Source organism: Macaca fascicularis, chromosome 15 (genome assembly GCF_037993035.2).
Source record: "Macaca fascicularis isolate 582-1 chromosome 15, T2T-MFA8v1.1".
Classification (NCBI taxonomy): Eukaryota; Metazoa; Chordata; class Mammalia; order Primates; family Cercopithecidae; genus Macaca; species Macaca fascicularis.
Window position 1 is genome coordinate 55,263,481 of NC_088389.1, and position 20,206 is coordinate 55,283,686.

Genomic DNA, 20,206 nt, shown 5'->3' on the forward strand with positions numbered 1-20,206 from the left:
AAGTTTTAATAAGTGATTATTTTAATATTGACTATCTGCTTGAAGTTTTTATCACTTAATGAATCTGATGCAACATTGATTATTATCAGTATAAAGATCTATTCATGGGAGACTCATGAATCTGTAATTTATTAAATAAATAGTATCCTTAGTGGACTGAAATTATATTAAAATTTCCTTTTCTATTTTGTGAACACATTTCAGAAAAATATGCTACATATATTTTATAATTAGGTGCGCAACTAAAAGATGTCAATGTAATATTCTCTGTATTAATTGCCTATAAATGTACTTCAATGAACACGGTTTTTCTAACTTTTATTTTAGGTTCATGGGTACACATACAGATTTGTGATAGAAGTAAATCATGAGGGTTTGTTGTACAGATTATTTCATCACCCAGGTACTAAGCTTAGTACTCAATAGTTATTTTTTCTGCTCCTCTCCCTCCTCTCAAGTTCCACCCTCAAGCAGGCCCCAGTGTGTTGTTCCCTTCTTTCTGTCCATAAGTTCTCATTGTTTAGCTCCCACTTATCAGTGAGAACATGTGGTAATCAGTTTTCTGTTCCTGAGTTACTTTGCTTAGGATAATGGTCTGTCATTCCACTCATGTTTCTACAAAAGACATAATCTCATTCTTTTTATGGCTGGATAGTATTCTCTGATGTATATGTTCCACATTTTCTTTATCCAATCTGTCATTGATAGGCATTTAGGCTGATTCCATGTTTTCGTTATTGTGAATTGTGCTGCATTGAACTTTCATGTGCATGTATCTATATTGTAGAATGATTTATATTCCTCTGGGTATAGATCCAGTAATGGGATTGCTGGGTTTAGGTTGTAGAGTAAAAGGAACAGTTATAAACACAATTTTTATAATTTGGTATATTTCCATTTCCTATGATATACCTGTATCGATGACAATTATTAACATTGATTTTATATCTGTGAAAATCTGATAATAAAAATCACCATCTATATTTTGAATGCCTTTTCACCAGGTCATTCTTCTAGTAACATATTTTTATCGTGTTCTATGAAAATATATTATCAATGTATTGGAAATAAAAGCTCCTTCACTACAGAGAGTTTGAGAAGAATTAAAATAAATGGTCACTTTCCCGAGGACAGGGTAACACATGCATGTGTGCATTATTATTATAATGATCATATTGTTCATGCTTAACTCAGATCCAGGCATAGAGCAGATGCAAAATACATGTTTATTGGAAGAATCAATGAAAAATAAATGGATTAACAAACCTGTCAACAAGAAAACTACAAACAAAAGGACTAGGCAACAACCAAGGACTGTGAATAATGATTTTCCTCCAAAGCTTGGTTTTATGAAGGTTCAGAATAAGGTTTATAAAAGTCAGTTGATTTTATTTTATTTTTGGTATCTACAGGGCAGTAGAAGAGGTTATTTTGAGATAATATATACCTGAAATTGAACACAGAATTTTCTGATTCCAAATTAATGTTCTTTGTTCTACCAAGATGTTTCCTTTCTAGTATGAATTTGATGCAATTTTTCCTCTTTTAGGTCTATGTGAATTTTGTTTTAAGGCTAAAAACATAGTTTAATTAATTGTAATTTATTCCCTTAAGAAAGTTTAAACGTAGAAAAGTTATATGATTAAAAATAATTGTGCCAAAGTATTCATAAATACAAAGAAATACAGATAAAATGGATAAACAATTGTGTTCATAATTAACATATGCTAAATATCATCACTCCCAACAACAGTAAAATATCAGGAAACTTTCAAAGCTTCATCAAGTAGTGAAATGTAAGGACTGGATATATAATTTGTTTGTAAATTTTGATTTAGCAATTTCAGATATGTACTCAACCAAAACACATGTGAAACATACACTGCTGTTTTCTCCTTTACATGTGTTCCTTTAAAAACCAGTATAATTATAGTGTAATTCACAAATATATATAATAAAACTATAAAGACAGATAAATAAAAGATAATAAAACCCAAGATGTGCCAGGCACTGAATTAAAAACCTTGTAGATATTTGCTCATTTGTTCCTTCTAACAGAAAAATACGGGCAAAATCAGGCCCAGTATTAACAAAAACTTAGTTTCTTAAGACATATATATTATTGCATATATGTCCTACCAAAAATGGTGATAAAAAATTGCTTAAACCAATTTAACTAAAAGATATCAAAGCACTTTATTTAATTAATATTTTACAAAATTAAAATAGCATGTCGTAGTTCAGATAGAATCTGAATTCTGACTAAAAGGCACATCAGTTTTTCCACAGGGATGAATATGTAGCTCCATACTCTTTTTTTTTCTTCCACCGGGTTGTATCAATTTTGCTTTCTTAATATCTCATAGTTAATTCCCTTCTTTCCATTTTACTCTTTTAATTTAACTTTGGCGCACATCATCACTCATGTCGATTACTGCAAGAGTCTCATAAAAGGTCTTGGTTCTTGCCTCTCTGTAAAGTGTACTCCACACTGATTTTTAAATGCAAATCAGATTAGAACGTGTTCTACCATAATTTTTAATAGATTCTAATTGTCTTCAACATTAAATTTAAAGCATTTAATACGATATAAAAATGTATTGATAACTAACCCTCTAACTTTCTAATCTGTATCTCCGATTTTTTCTCATTTCTCCCCATACTTAGCCAACGTAAACGATTTTCTATGTCAAAATGTACCTGGCTCTTTCATTTTCTGTGTGTTTCACATGACATTTCTTCTATATAGAATGTCTTCTCTCCAATCCCCCATCTTTGTTTTTAACTCATCAAACATCACCTCATCTGAGTAGCTTCCTTGACACATCACTCCTAAGTTCTCAAAACCCCAATAAAATGTTCTTGATGTATACCTTTCTAATGAAAATTATCAAACGTTAGTCTTCTTAGTGCCTAGTAACTAGTCTCAGCAGCAAAATATAGATTCCTCTTGGGTACAAGGTGTTTCTTTTATTTTTTATTATTTTGTTTTATTCATATGTATTTTTCGAGAAGGAGTCTTGCCCTGTCTCCTAGGCTGGAGTGCAGTGGCATGATCTCGGCTCACTGCGACCTCCGCCTCCCGGATTCAAGCAATGTTTCTTTTTTTTGGTGCCATTTTTTAAATTATTATTATACTGTAAGTTCTAGGGTACATGTGCACAATGTGCAGGTTTGTTACATATGTATACGTGTGCCATGTTGGTGTGCTGCACCCGTCAACTCGTCAGCACCCATCAACTCATCATTTACATAAATCTTCATTGCCAGTGACTCGTATGTACCAGGCACATACTAGGTGCTTGAGGGTTGAATGAAGAATAAATGCAGACAGAGTAACATAGGAGCAAATGATTTTTCAGTCATCTTAAATTACCTTTTTTATCAGCTTTTTTTTCCTGTGGTCCTTTGCAATTTTATGCAAATTACTTTCTGAGTGTTCAATTAGAAGCACAATAGCTATCCCAAAAAGAGTTACTTTTTATTGGAACATTAAAGATTACTGCTTTGCAGAATAGGATTTTGGGTAATTTGGCAGTCTACAGAGATTTCCAGTTGTGGATGACTCTCTTTCCTGCTGAAATCGGCACTACTTTGATAACCCTGCTTTATAAAGTTATTACTAGGCTCATCAGGTTTCATATATAGCACCTACACTGATATAATAGTTCCATGAAAATCTGCCATGTGTGGCTTTCTAAGCTGATTGTCATTTGTATTATCTTACAGAAGAGACAAGTAAACCATTCAAACACATAAAGCATTGTACATGTATAGCATTCTCTTATGATGATACAGAATTGCAAGATGTACAATTAGATTTCATGGCACTAAGATTTTGATTTATTTTATCTGTAGAAAAGAAGAGAAAAAAAACTAAGTGATGCAATAAAAATGGGGCAACACCCTATCCAATACATCTTAGCAATACATATTCAGACTGTCATATGCTGAGACACATAAATACATGAAAGACAGTATCACTACTAAATAATGGCTCGTTGGGATGCAGGTTTGCTGAGAAAAGAAACTCTCTACCATACTTTGTTTACAGAGTCAAACTAGCAAGGAAATAATGCTAACACCATTTAATACAAGTTAGATTTTAAAAAAATAATGAAGAACAAACAAATCAGAAATTTTCCACGATCATTTTAATGCAACTGATATTCTTACATAGTACCTTAAATGTTTCTTGTTGTTTTGAAAACATAAGTGCACTAGATTGCAACAACAATGTCACCTATTGAGTTCAGCAACAAAAGCCTACTGAATATATTGTGTTGCTTGAATATTGTACATTTTACATCTCACTATACATCAAGAATTATGCTAAATATTTATGTGTGTTTACCAGCAACTACCTTAGAATAAACACTCTGTTCCTTAGAGGAATGAATAGGTGTGCAATAAAATATGCAGTACACATTTTTACCTGTTTTTCAAAACTCTTGCAGTCAAGAGAATTGTAGAGCTGTTTTGAGATCATTTTAGGATCACATAACTAACTCTGCATATGCAGAAGTCTTCGAGTTATAATCAAAGCCCTTGCAAAAAGATTCCTGATTCTCTCAGCCTCATGTAACAGGAACATTCATAGATTCATGTTTTATTTCTGCACCTAGAGCATGTGCATGTTTTCTCACACTCATGTTTGTCTTCCTTCTGAACATATTCATATGCTATTTTTCTTCTATGGCACGTATCACCATATGCATTGTATGATAATGACTGTGTACTGAAAATACACTAATCAGTAGGACACGTGAATTTCCAGGCCCAGGGAAGTAATCTACAAGACACTTTTCAGTTTAATCTATGTAGCATTAGATCCCAGTGACTATATTCTCCTTAATATTTCTTTGTTCCACCCCTCTCTCTCTGATACCATATTTTTCTAGATTTACTCACTATTTCTTAGCAGTTTCTTTCAGACTCTTTTACTAGTTTATACTCCAGACTTATATTTGCTTTAGTATTCTAGAGTCCACTAGAACAGGAACTCCATAAAAGTGAATAATTTTATAGTCTCTTTCACTGCTATATTACTGATAGGGCAATAACTCTATGCAGTGATAAATGCTCCATTAATAATTGTTGAATAATACAAAAATGAATGATCGTGGTAGATACTAGGCCTTTTTTTCAGTGAAGCTCTCCCTGCATATCCCAGGCAGTAACATGAGGTGCTACCCATGTGGTAGTAACTCTTTTTCACTTTTGGCCTTTATTCATTCATTTATCCTACCTGTTGAAATGTATCCTACAAACACTCAAGAAGAGTGTAGGCCTTCTATCAGTATTCTTAATACAGCCTGAATATTCACAAATTGTTTGTTCTTACTTAATTTTTGTGATATGAATTATTTGCTTATATTGAGCTATATTTTCAGTTAGCAACAGCTCATCTATGAGTTATTTATAAACATATTTTATAACATTCAGTGTCATACATATTACACACATATTACATATTATAAGTATTTTCAAATGGGGTGAGCAGAGGGCCTAGGTTTCCTGCAGCAGTAGCCAGTGACAGGCCTGCAGGCAGAGGAGTAAGGAGAGGAAGACCCAGGGACCTGTTAGAAGAACCAGGGTAGAGAACGAGGGAGAGTTTGGAGGTTGAATTTATGTTTTCCTTGAAACAGGCTTGGGCTGGAAGGCAGAGTTTCTGGTTACCTTACACAGTCATTACTTTCTCCTGAGACTCAATTCCATCACCTGCAACATGGGCGTAATTAGTCCTTCAAAGGTGCATTTTATATGATTGGTAATAATTAATTTGCTCTTTACTAGTCATATTTAAGAGTTTCTGTCAGAGTTAGAAATACTGTGCTTAAGCCACAATGACCTTATTTTGATCCCTCAAATGTTCTTGCTCATATCCTTGTACATATAACCTTCTTTGTATGGAAAATTTTTCTTTTCCCGACATACCCTTTTACTCTTTCCTTCTCAAATGAAATGCCCCTTCTTTAGGGAATATTTCTCTGATCTCACAAACTAGGTTTCATCCTTTTAGTTTAAGTTTTTCCCTGTTAATCCCAACTCATGTAGTATTCCTATTTATGTTCAAAATGTTTCCGTGACTGTCACCAACTCCATGATATTCATCTGAGAATACCTTAGTGTAAACATTCCATCATCATGTTCTCGTAGCATTCTGTATTTATTTTCATACTTCTTTCATCGATTATATTGTATGATTTGTGTGAATATTTAATTTTTTTCTACTAATCTGTAATCTCCATGATGGCATGCATTGAATTTATTTTGCTTACCATTTTATTCCCAGTGCTTATTATAGTTCATGACATATTATATGTGCTCATTCATTCATTAATAGATGCTAAGAGCATAATTGAAAATCTGCTTTTGTTTTCATTTAAATAATTTACTTCAAATATATCCCTAGATGTAGAATTTTTCTCAAAAATGTGTGCATTTAAATTTTATAGAAAGTGCCGATTTTTTTTTTTTTTTTGAAACGGAGTCTCTCTCTGTTGCCCAGGCTAGAGGGCAATGGTGGGATATTGGCTCACTGCAAGCTCCATTCCCAGGTTCACACCATTCTCCTGCCTCAGCTTCCTGAGTAGCTGGGAGAGTGCCAAAATTTTAAAAGAATGATGCATTATTGTTTTGTTGCTATGCCTATTGTTAATTGAAAGAGAATGATATTCTATCTAGGAGACATACCAAACTCAGAGCAAATATTGCTTTGAGATAATCAATTCAGTGGGCTTAAGGGATCACTGAAGCCACAGTATGGATGCATAAGGCACAAAAGCTAAACATATTTTCAAGTGCTCAGTAGCACATGGGGTTAATGGCTACTGTACTGGTCAGCATATCTCTAGATACTACTCAGATAGTTATTGTAGCAAGTATGTCTGGAAAAAATAAGATCTGTGTCTCTTTCCTGTAGAAAGGCAATCTACCTTGTATTAATCAGTTAAGCATATCAGATTAAAATATATATACATTAGTAAATAATATTGTACTTAAAGTCTCGAATGTTTACATCAAAGAAAACCACCTAGGTAAAACTTGTGTTAAAATGTAAGACTATAACTTCATGAAAAAGAGAATAGCATTCCTTTAACGCTACAGTTTTCAGCCTTGCGTGCACATTCGAGTCACATGGGGAGCTTTTTAAAAATTTCCATGCACAGACTGCAAATCAGTATCTATCACAGACACAGTCATTGGGATTTTTCTCCTAGTTATTCCACTGTTCAGCAGGCCAAGAATAAGGACCAATATTACAGCAAGAGACAATTCCTGGAGAAAATGGTTAGAATAAAATATGTTATATGTTCAAAAGCAAACAACCCTTTTTAAAAAAGTATACAGCACCAAGTTATCTTTCAAAACATGAATTAATTTTTTAAAAAGTTAACTGGTGTTCCATTTATTAGTGTATGTTCCGAGGCCTTTCTCACCTTTGTTCCCACCTACCTACCCAACACTCAACACAATACACCTTGGACTTTAGTTACAGATTAACTAAAATCAGTTTAGAGAGTTCACTTGGTTAGATATTTGCTTTAGACAAAATAATTAGACAGTAGTTTGTAAGATGAATTGCCAATGGCAAGAGAGAAAGGATGCAGGAAAATCTGCAGTATTGAAGAGATGAAACCAAGGGGACAGGACTCATAAAATCTGCAGTGGAAAAAAGAAATAGGGATTTACAAGTGTTAGCCTTTGTTATTTTAATTACCATAACAATTCACAAATATGTGTAGTTTAAAAAAGTAACAACTGTTATCTTGAACTGTTCACATCTACTCTGTCATTTTATATGCTAATGAAAGATGAGACTGATTCACTTGTACCCCCTTCCCCCAGTGTAGAAGGGGAGGTCAATACAAGGAACAAGTCAGAGAGGACTCCAAAATTCCTAGTTTGGTTGGTGAAGTAGAGTATAATGGCAGGAACAAAAAAACATGATTCAGGAAGTTGTAGAGAAAAGCATGATTGATTTGTTTTCTTTTGTTTAAAGTTGATTATATTGCCTGTAAGGCATCCAAAAAAAAAAGAATATATATGGGGTCAACTGGAGCTGAAAATAAGGATTAGTCTATACTATCTAATTTGCCAGATAATAGATTTTTCCATTTTAAACCTTTATAATTTTGTTTCATCTTTTTCCAAGTGACATGTAAGTTCCTTAAGCACTTATAATTATTCTGCAGAGTAATTGTAATTGTGTAAACTTAGTAATTACTTTTGAATGACCAATAAAATTGGACATAGAAAATGATGACCTAATATTCTTTGCGATCTTTCTGAGAAAATGCTTTCGGCTTCACATTAATATCACAAATAGAACTTAAACTATAAAAGGAGTAATTTACAACATAAGGAATACCATTTAGGTATAGAACAGAGGTCACTTTTAAGAAACTGAACTAGCTCTTGGCTTTGCCTTGGTTACTTATTTGTCTGGTTCCTTTGGGGAGAAAAATGTCACTTTTCTTTTTTCTATATACTCAAGCTATTACTGTGGCTTGTATAATTTACTCAGGAGGGTTAGAAGTACGAAATGTCAGCATCTTCATCCTAAATGTATCCCTTGCCCAGGCCAGGAATGAAAAAACCTAGAGGGCACACCCACTTTTCAGTACTAGTCATATAGGTGAACTGCAGGCAAGTCCCACACAAGCATACTAGCATGGTCCCCTCTTATCAAGGTTTCCCTTTCATGAGTTTCAGGCTTCCATGGTCGATGGTGATTCAAAAATATTAAATAGAAAATTCCAAAAAGAAACAATTCGTAAGTTGTAAATTGTGCACCATTCTGACCACTGTGATGAAATCTCAAGCTGTCCTGCTTCATCCAGCGTGGGATGTGAATCATTCCTTTGTTCATCATATTCACACTGTTTATGCTACCTACCCGTTAGTCGCTTTGTAGTCTTCTGGGTTCTCAGATCCACTGTCAGGGTATCATAGTGCTTGTTTTGAAGGTCATTAGTAGCCTAATGCTGGGTCGCAATGCCTATGTCATTTCTGTTAGTTCATCTCATCACATGTGCATTTTATCACCTCAAATCATCACAAGAGGAAAGATGAGTATAGTATAATAAGATATTTTGAGATGCAGAACACAATCACACAACTTTTATTACTGTGTATTGTATAATTGTTCCATTTTATTAGCAGTTATTGTTGTTAATGTCTTACTCTGCCTAATTTATAAATTATACTTCATCATAAGTATGTATTTATAGGAACAACATAGTATATGTAGAGTTTGGTACTATCCTCGGTTTCAGGCATCTATTGGTGGTCTTGGAACAGGTCCCTCACAAATATGGGAAGCTACTATACTTAGCATAAAGCTTGGCAGATAGATTTTAGTGGAATTGAACCAGAATGAATTACAAAGGAAATTTGCAATTGATCATAACTTAGAAATGGAGCCAGAGTCCCATTATTTGAACTAATGTTTTAAGTCAACAACTATAACTTATAAAGCATTTAAGACAGTAATTAAAAATTCTTGGATACACTATTCATGATAGAATCCACAGCATAGGCAAATAGTGTTTGCAAAAAAATAAGGAGCAAACCTGAAAGCTATTACATAATTTCTACTTCAATATAAGGAAGGTTTGGTCAGTAGTACATTAGTTTGCTAAGGCTTCTACATCAAAATATCACAGACTATGTGGCTAAAAGAACAGAAATGTATTTTCTCACAGTTTCAGAGGTCAGAAGTCCAAGATCAAGGTACTGGTGAGTCGGTTTCTGGAGAGGGCTTTCTCCTTGGCTAGCAGAGGGTTCCTGTCTCACTGTGTTCTCACATTGCCTTTTCTCAGTGTACACACACTCTTCCTCTTGTTAAAAGGACTCTAGACCTATTGGATTAGAGCCCCACCCATCTGACCTCATTTTCACTTATTCTGATGGTTAATACTGAGTGTCAACTTGATTGAAGTATTGATCTTGGATATGTCTGTGAGGGTGTTGTCAAAAAAGATCATTTGAGTCAGTGGGCTGGGAAAGGCAGACCCACCCTTAATCAGGGTGAGCACCATCTAATCAGCTGTCAATATGCCTAGAATATAAAGCAAGTAGGAAAACATGAAAAGATTAGTTTGGTCTAATCTCCCAGCCTACATCTTTCTCCCATGCTGGATGCTTCCTGCCCTCAAACATCAAACTCCAAGTTCTTCAGTTTTGGGACTTGGACTGGCTCTCCTTGCTCCTCAGCTTGCAGATGGCCTTTTGTGGAACTTTGTGATTATGTGAGTTAATACTTAATAGACTCCCCTTTATATGTATATACACACATACACACACATATCACATGCACACACAAAACATATATAAACATATATAACATAATGTACGTGTGTGTGTGTGTGTGTGTACGTACACATATGTATCCTATTAGCTCTGTCCCTCTAGAGAACCCTGACTAATGCACTTATTTACTTCTTTAAAGATCCTGTTTCCAATTACAGTTACTTTCTGAGATAATGGGAATTATGACTTCAACATATAAATTAGTGGTGGAGTTGGGGAGATACAATCCAACACGTAACTATCCCAGAATTGGTTTATAATTGAAGCTATTAATGTAGGTCGAGGGGAACTGATTAGAAAAGTAGCCAATAACAGAGACAAAAATAAATGAGATAAGGCAGCTTTGTTGAAGAGCCATAGCTTAGTTCAACTTGGGGACTGACAAAAGTTATTCCTGGATGCCTTGGAGATAGTCATGAGAATATTCATGAGATACTAGTAAGATAATTAATAAACTATGTAAAGCTTAAAACAGCACTGAGACTTTTGGAAATACGTGTGTGTGTGTGTGTGTGTGTGTGTGTGTGTGTGTGTGTGTGTAGAGAGAGAGAGAGTAGTGGCAGAACAATTGCCTTTAATGGCAACTATTTTGCTGCAAAAAACATAATTTTATTCATTTTTATGGTTTATATGTATGTCATATTTTTTGAAACAGAGTCTTGCTCTGTTGCCCTGGCTGGAGTGCAATGGCATGATCTTGACTCACTCTAACCTCTGCCTCCCAGGTTCAAGAAATTCTCATGCCTCAGCCTCCCAAGTAGCTGGTATTACAGATATGTGGCACCATGCCTCGCTAATTTTGTTTATTTTTTGTAGAGATAGGGTTTTACCATATTGTCCAGGCTGGTCTCGAATTCCTAAGTTCAAGTGATCCACCTGCTTTGACCTCACAAATTGCTGATATTATAGGCGTGAGCCACCACACCTGGCCTGGAAATACATTTTTAAGTAGCCTCATAAGTTTGAAAATAAAAACAAATATTAAGACTGTAGAACAAGTTAGAAAAATAAATTGACTATGTAAACTGAGTATAATGTCTAGGGGTAAAAGTAATGCAAAGTATTTGTTGTTTTTCTTTTCAAAATGAATACTTAGAAAACAATCTAGGCTATAATCTTGAAGTAAGAGTTTCAAATTTAATTAATTCCAAAAGCACATGTAAATTTGAAAGGGTGACAAATTTGCTTATATTAAAATCCAAAGACATCTTGTCTTTCCCATATTATTAATGGACTAAAAAAGGTTCTGTACATTTTAAATAAATACTGTAGGCAATAGGTGATGGGTTTTTAAAAGTTTTCTCCAAGCAGTGACAGAGTTTGACATATGAAACCTATTTGTCTTCATTATCTGTAAGCTGGAAGAGTAAAAATTGAATTTAGACAAATACGTTAAACTTACCAATAGACATGCTGAGAGGTAGTGTGTGCTTTCATGAATTTAAATTAAAATAAGCCACTTATTTTAATTCTAATAAAGTAGGTCTTTCCCAGGGAAGTCTGAGGCAAAATAACTTATTTTCTGATCATCCTCTCACGTCTCTGCTAAGTAGAGTTTGATAATTCTTTCTTTCTTGGAAGTATATGAGAATATGTGGTTATTTTCTTTTATGGTCTGTGAAAATACCACTAATAGGCTTATCATTTTTATGTAAACAAATTTATATTTTTTAGTGAATTTTGCTGACAGTTGCAACCTGTTAATATTTTAATGGGGGCAAATATTTTGGGTTTATAAAAATTAAAATTACTCAGCAAGTAACAAGAGCAGAAGAAAAGCAAACTGAAAATATATATGGTGAATTTGCGTTCAAAATTACTGTGAACTTAATGGATCTAAGATAGTGTTCAAATTTAAATGCTAGTGAAGTGGGGAATGTTTTACATAGGTTAGTATGAATCTCTGCATAATGCAAAAAGCCCTAAATTAGACTTATGGAAATTGAAATTGGAATATGATGTGTCAAGTTCTTTGGGAAGAACTAGGAATTTATTTATCTTCCGTGTCAGGACTATTATGAAGACATGGAATGAAAAAGAGTGTAGGGTGTGCAGAAGAAGGGGACAAAGAGATGAGAAAGAAAGGAAGAAAAGAAGCCTAGGAAGATGGAAGCATAGACAAATAGTAGCAGAATAATTGCCTTTGGTTGTACTTATTGCTGCTGCCAAAAACATAATTTCATTCTTTGTAATGATTGCATAGTATTCCATGGTTTATATGTATGCCATATTTTTATTCAGTTCACCACTGATAGGCATCTTGATAATTCCATGTTTTTACGAGAGTGGGAAGTACCGCAATACATGTGCATTCATGTGTTTTATGGCAGAATGATGCTAGAGGTCATTATCCTAAAGAAATTGACTCAGGAACAGAAAGCCAAGTATCATATGTTCTCATAAATGAGAGCTAAAAATTGAGTACATGTGGACATACAGAGAAGAAGGATAGACACCAGGGCTTATTTCAGGGTGGGGAGTAGGAAGACATTGAGGATCGAAAAACTACCTATTGGGTACAATGCTGACTACCTGGGTAATCAAATCATTTGGACACCAAACCCGGCAACACACAATTTACCCATGTAACAAGTTGACACATGTATCCCCGAACATAAAATAAAATTTTGAAGGAAAAAATTGATTAAAAAATAGTAAGTAAAAGAACAAGAAGTTCTTGGGAAAGAAACCAAAGAAAAAAAATCATTCCAGAATACATGAAGTGGAAAAAATGGGACCAGAAAAAGAATAAGAAAGGTGATAAAAGATCAACATTTCAATGTGAAGAAGCATGAGAGGGAGAGAAGACAAGTGGAGAAAAAGAAATGTGGAAAAAGAAGAGAGAAAAAATGTGAGAAAAAAAAAAAACACATGAATGGGAAGAATAAAAGGGAAAAGGAAAGAAGTCTGGGGCCGGTGGCTCACGCCTGTAATCCGAGCACTTTGGAGGCTGAAGCGGGCGGATCACAAGATCAGCAGATCGAGACCACGGTAAAACCTCGTCTCTAATAAAATTTCAAAAACTTAGCCAGGTGTGGTGGCGGGCACCTGTAGTCTCAGCTACTTGGGAGGCTGAGGCAGGAGAATAGCCCGAACCCAGGAGGCGGAGCTTGCAGTGAGCCCAGATCATGCCACTGCACTCCAGCCTGGGTGACAGAGCCAGACTCTGTCTCAAAAAAAAAAAAAAAAAAAAAAAAAAAAAGAAAGAAAAACAAAAAAAAAAAACAATAAAAGAACTCTTAAGAAAGAAAAAAGTTGTGGTGATTTATGTGTTACTTTCTATTTCCAGTAACTATTCAAAATATCTATTCTTAGTTTAAATCCTTTATGAAAAATTATAAAATATATAATTGTTTAAATTTAAATTATAAAATATAATTTAATAACCCCAATGTCTAGCTGAAGTAAAAAATAAAAAACAAATGACATTAGTACATGGTATAGCTTAAAACCTATATGACGAGTTCAGGTGCAACAAACCACCATGGCACATGTATATCTATGTAACAAAGCTGCATGTTCAGCACATGTATCCCAGAACTTAAAAAAAAAAAATACAATATCATGTCCTTTGTAGGAACCTGGATGGAGCTGGAGGCAAGTAACCTTAGCAAAGTAAAGCAGGAACAGAAAACCAAATACCACAGGTTTTCACTTATAAGTGGGAGATAAATGATGAGAACACATGGACACATAGAGAGAAACAACATATACTGGGGCCTATTGGATGGTGAGGCTAGGAGGAGGGAGAGGATCAGGAAAAACAACTAATAAGTACTAAGCTTAATATCTGGGTGATAAAATAATCTGTACAACAAACCCCCATGACACAAATTTACCTACGTAGCAAACCTGCACATTTCCCTCTGAATTTTAAATAAAAGTTAAAAAAAAAAAAAAACCCACCATGTACTTCAGAAAATTGACCCACACAATCAAATTTTGAACATACCCTAATATAATTTGTATATACAGGTTGGGAAATTAATTTCAGCGGGCTCATGTTTAAACCTCTGATACAGTAACTACTACTGAAAAAACTTGATGGTGTAACTGCACTTACGCTACATTGCCTTGTACTCCCAACTAATATATATCAAATACATTGCTTTATTTCATAAGAGCTTTTTTTTAAAGTTAGAAAGTAAGAATGACTCCACCACAACCTCATTCTAATGTATGAATCTCCTTCTATCAACTGTGGGAGTTGAAGCGTTCAATAATTTTGCAAATTCACTACGAAAAGAAGGCAGGGGTGTGTTACGTCTTGAGGAATGTAGTGTCAAAGAATGTACTATCAGGAAAAAACCTTCTGGGGATTTTATTTTTGATGCCCAATTTTGAAGAAAATATTTGGAATCTTTTAATTTGCCTGGATCATGCAAATTAATTTTCTCCTACTGAAAAAGTAAAAGCTTGAGGATAGTGTGATGCAGCTGAAATCAAGATTACTCAAATACTTTAATCTCCACCAGCCCACCAAATAATTTAATTGTTCAAGGATGGATAAATGACTTTTACATACGTAGTCTACAAAGTGAATTGGTATCATACGAAAAACACACAAACAAATACAGTCTTAGATACACACAAAATGAACAATAGAAACAAACAGTGTCAGTAAAAAATTCTTACCGCTGATAACAGAATGCAACTTTTAGATATTTTCTGTTTTACCTAATTAAAAAATATATATTCAGTAAAAACATGAAAAAATGGTGAAATTGGCCGGGTGTAGTGGCTCATGCCTATAATCCCAGCACTTTGGGAGGCCGAGGCAGGCGGATCACCTGAGGTCTGGTGAAATTAAGCAAGAGTAACTGAAAATATAGGTAGGTATGAATTGGGACTTGGGCAATAGAACAGAGGACTTACATTTCGTCTGACTTCCTCTTTCATTTGTATCACTTCTCAAATTTTCATATTGTTTTTAGTATTATATTTATTATATTTTAATGACTAATGAGATACTTAAACCATTGTTTTAACAATTTTGAAAAGATTTTTATTTGCCCTTACAAAAAATGTGATTAACAGATTTTCACTTAGGACTACATCCAATAAATCTCCAGTCTTACTGTCTGTATTACGGTTTTAGATCCTACCATGTTTACCATGATGCCCTAAATATTATATCAAGTATATAGAACTTGATTCATCTACTGTACTCAATTTCCCTTGAGAGTCAGAAACAGGACGGAAATTGCTATATTTTCTTAACTCCGAGTAGCTTTTGTTACTTCAACTTTCTCACCAATTCTTACCTAGTACTTTTACTTAATACTTTGTGAGATATATTATTATTTGTTTTCAAGGTTTGTAACATATTCAATGTCCTATCCAGGAATTCTCATATGTTTCTTTTTCCTTTTTGTTTTAGACCTACGAAGACCTAGTCATTAACTTTTTAATTTTTTTTTAAATTTTCATATGTTTTACTTTCCCAAGATCTTTTACAAATGTGTCTTTTAATTTGCTGGCTATGGTGAGTTTTTGTAATTTACAAGAATTTTGAATACATTGGGCCTTCCATGAGGATTTAAGTCAACAAGAATGACTTTTTTCCTTTTTACATGAACTAGAACTTGGATGAGAATCAATTGCCTTATACTACTTCTCTCCTCCCCACCACCAGAAAGACTTTATTCATAGCTTTAACTTCTTTGGGGACTGTGCATTGCCATATAAATAGTTAAATTCCAGACGATGGAAGTTTTTAGGCCTGAATGTCCACAGACTATTTATCATGCTTGAAGTCAAATAACTTCATCAGACTCTGTGAAGATTGTTCTAAACAACTTTCCCTGGCATATGATGTGCATCTGACATCAACTTCTTTTCATATTTTTAAAAGAAATGTTCTTCTCTATATATATTTTAATGTTTTCTATATTTTATTATATAGAAAAGATTATATGCTTGTAAGATCTAGGTTGTGTTCCTTTTCTACCATATCTTCCTATTCTATGTTCTTCTCCATTTTTTTTTTCTTGCTTTTCTCACACAAGCCCAACCTTCTTGACAGTGTTAGCGGTGTTTACTCTAAAAGTTGTATCTTTTTATATAGCTTTCCTTTCTCTAATAGCTTTGTGTTTTTTTTTTCCCATGTCATTTCTGATATCCTAATTATCTTATATTTCCTTGACTTTTTAAAATTTTCTTTTGAACTTATTCTAAAGCTGCTATGTTTCATAAATTAGTGTTTGTATGAGGAGAACCATTTGTGACAGGTTTCAATTTTCACTGCATTTTTTTAACTGATGAGTGTTCTCATAACTTTTTATATTGTTTTCTTCCAAGTTTTCTTTCTGTGGTAGCTATAAATAAATCTCATAATTTCATTTATTTTCAAATGGCAGTGAATCTGTCTGACTCAGTAATTTATAGAAGCAATCTCTAGGGCTGGGAGAATGTTAATACAGAACTATGGAAGTTTTAATTCAGGTGCGCTACCTCTAAGTATTTACTTATCAAATCTCTTCCACTCTCTATTCTGTGCATACATGTCTGTTCATTGGACATGTTTACTCCCATATGGCTATGTTTATCCAGGAGGTCTGTACATTTCTCTTCCACTAACTCTCATCAGCTGCAGTCAAGATGATTATACATGGAATAACTTATTGACTCTATTTGTCCTCAAATTTGATTCCAGCAATGGCAGGAGTGTATTAGGCTTCCACTTCAGATTCTCATTGTGAAATACCTGCTAACTATGAACTGCTCAGAATTTTCCATTCTAGGTCTTTGAACATAAACTGCATGACTGTATTTCTCAAAATTTACACAAATATAAGATACTTCAAATGTATGTCCACACAACTTAGCACTTGTTCTATCTCCAGGTCTTGACCTGGTTTTCTATATGTTTGGGAAACCTGGAGAGGGCAGAATTAACTAGTATAATTCCTCAGTGGGTAAAATAAAGAAGTCACAATCCTCACCTTTCTTTTGGAAGTTCTTTATCATTTTAAGTACATTACTGGAATAATTCTCTAGATTCCAGCAATACAGTGTTAGTTTTCCTATTCTTCCAGTGCCAGTTTCTGCATCTGTGGGAAAAATAAAAAGTTCTATATAGACACATTTTGTCAATATCAGAATTTTCAAAACATCTATTTCTATGGCATTTTTGGCCAAATAGCTCTCCTAATTAACAGTTACACTAGTTGCATGGCAGATAATTAGGAAATATGTGCTGAATAAAATTTATTTGTAATACAGTATGGTTTGTATGCCTACACTGACATCACAACTATCTCAGCTCACCATCCTGGAGAAAATCAAGAATGTGAAAATGCAGAAGATATACAAATTATTTCAAATATAGAGAATTAAATAAATTTTGTAACATATGTTAAGAATTCATATTTATTTCTCATGGTTCTTGAAACAAACAAACAAAAACCCAAGATGAAAGTGATGGCAAAATTGGTCTATGAACCCTCTTTCTGGTTCATAGATGATGGTCTTATTGCTGTGTCTACACAGGACGGGGAGGCAGAGGGAGTCTGTGGGGACTCTTCAGTAAGGAGAGTAATTCTATCATGAGGGCAAAGCCCTAATGATCAAATCACCTCCCAAATTCCCACTTCCCAATATCATCATCTTGGGGGTTAGGATTTCAATATATGAATTTAGGGGGCATAAATACATTCAGTCCATAGCACTAGAGAAATAAGTGTTAAATAAATGGTAGTTTAAGTGAAATGAGCTATGGAATTACCATGAGGCTTTAAGTTGTAAATACTTCAAAAGTGAATGTGTCAGTCTTAAGGTGACATATGAGTGAGGAAGAAAGCTAAGCAGATATCTGAGGAATATCACATATTTATATATACATACACACACATATGACATCCACGTGTTTGTCATGTATATCTGTGTGTGTGCGTGTGTGTGTGTGTATCAGGCATACCTTGGAGATATTGTGGATATGGTTCCAGATCACCTCAATAAAGTGAATATCTCAATAAAGTAACTCAAATATTTGTTTTGTTTTCTAGCCAATATAAAAGTTTATGTTTACGCTCCACTATATTTCATTAAGTGTTCAATAGCATTATGTCTGAAGTGACAATGTGCATACCTTAATTTAAAAAATACTTTATTGCTGATAAACGCTAACAATCATCTAGGCCTTCGGCAAGTCTGAATCTTTTCACTGTTGGAAGGTTTTGCTTTGATACTGATGGCTGCTAACTGATCAGAGTGCTTGTTGCCAAGGTTGGAGTGGCTGTAGCAACTTACTACAATAATTCAACAATGAAGTTTGCCACATGATGTATTCCTCCTTTCCTGAATAGCACTTAATGCTGTTCATTGGTCCTTCAAAATGAAGGAAAAGTCCTTCATTTTCTCACAGAAGGACTTCTTTCAAAATAGGAATCAATCCTCTCAAACCCTGTCACTCCATTATTAACTAAGTTTATGTAATATTCTAAATCATTTGTTGTCATTTTAACAGTGTTCACAGTATTTTCACCAGGAGTAGATACCATCTCAAGAAACCATTATTTGCTCATTCATAAGAAGTAACTCTCTATCCATTCAAGTTTTATCATGAGATTTCAGTAATTCAGTCATATCTTCAGGCTCCACTTCTAATTTTGGTTTTCTTGCTATTTCTACCACATCTATAGTAACTTCCCTTATTGAAACCTTGAACATCTCAAATGTATCCATAAGAGTTGGAATGAACTTCCTCCAAACTCCTGTTAATACTGATCTTTTGACCTCCTCCCATGAATCCTCAATTTTCTTAATGGCGTCTAGAATGGTGAATCCTTTTCAGGTTTTCAACTTACTTTGCCAAGATCTATCATTTGACTCACTATATATGGCAGCTATAGCCTTGCCAGATATATTTATTAAATAATAAAATTTTTAAATTGACATTACTCTTTGATACATGGCTTGCAGGAGGGATGCTGTGTTGTCAGAGACAAAAACAAATTTAATTTCCTTGTACATCTCCATCAAAGCTTTTGGGGGCCAATATGTATCATCAATGAGCAGAAATATTTTTTTAAATCTCTTTTTTTTCTGAGCAGTAGATTTCAACAGTGGGCTTAAAATATTCAGTAAACCATGCTATAAACAGATGCATTGTCATACAGACTTTGTTTCATTTATACAGCACTGGCAGAGTCGATTTATTGTAATTCCTAAGGGCTCTAATATGTTCAGATTTGTAAATAAGCATTGGCTTCAACTTAAAGCTGCATCAGACCCTAACAAGAAAGTCAGCCTTTTCTTTTAGTCTTTGAAGCCAGGTGAATATTGGCCTCTCCTCTCTAGTTATGAAAGTTGTCTTTCAATGTAAGACTATTTTGTCTACATTGAAAATCTCTTGTTTGTTGTAGCCCTTTCTACAATTATCTTAGCTAGATCTTCAGAATAACTTGCTGAACTTCTCTGTCAGCACTTGATGCTTTGCCTTATACTTATATGTGATGGGGATGACTTCTTTTCTTTAACCTCTTAAAGTTTGAAGTTAGCAGAGTGAATCAATCTCTGTTATTTTCAAACTTTTCTTCTGCAGCTTCCTTATCTCTCTTAGCCTTTGTGTAATTGAAGAGAGTAAGGACTTGCTTTGTATTAAGCTTCGGTTTAAAGGAATATTATGGCTGTTTTGAACTTCTATCCAGAGCACTAAAACTTTCTCTATGCCAGCAATAAGGCTGTTCTCTTTTCTTATTTGTGTGTTCATTAGAGTAGCACTTTTAATTTCCTTTAAGAACTTTTCCTACGAGTTCACAACTTGGCTAATTGTTTGGCACAATAGGTCTAGCTTTTGGCCTATCTTGACTTCTGACATGCCTTTCTTGCTGAGCTTAATTATTTCTAGCTTTTGGTTCAAAGTGAGAGACGTGCAACTTTTCTTTCA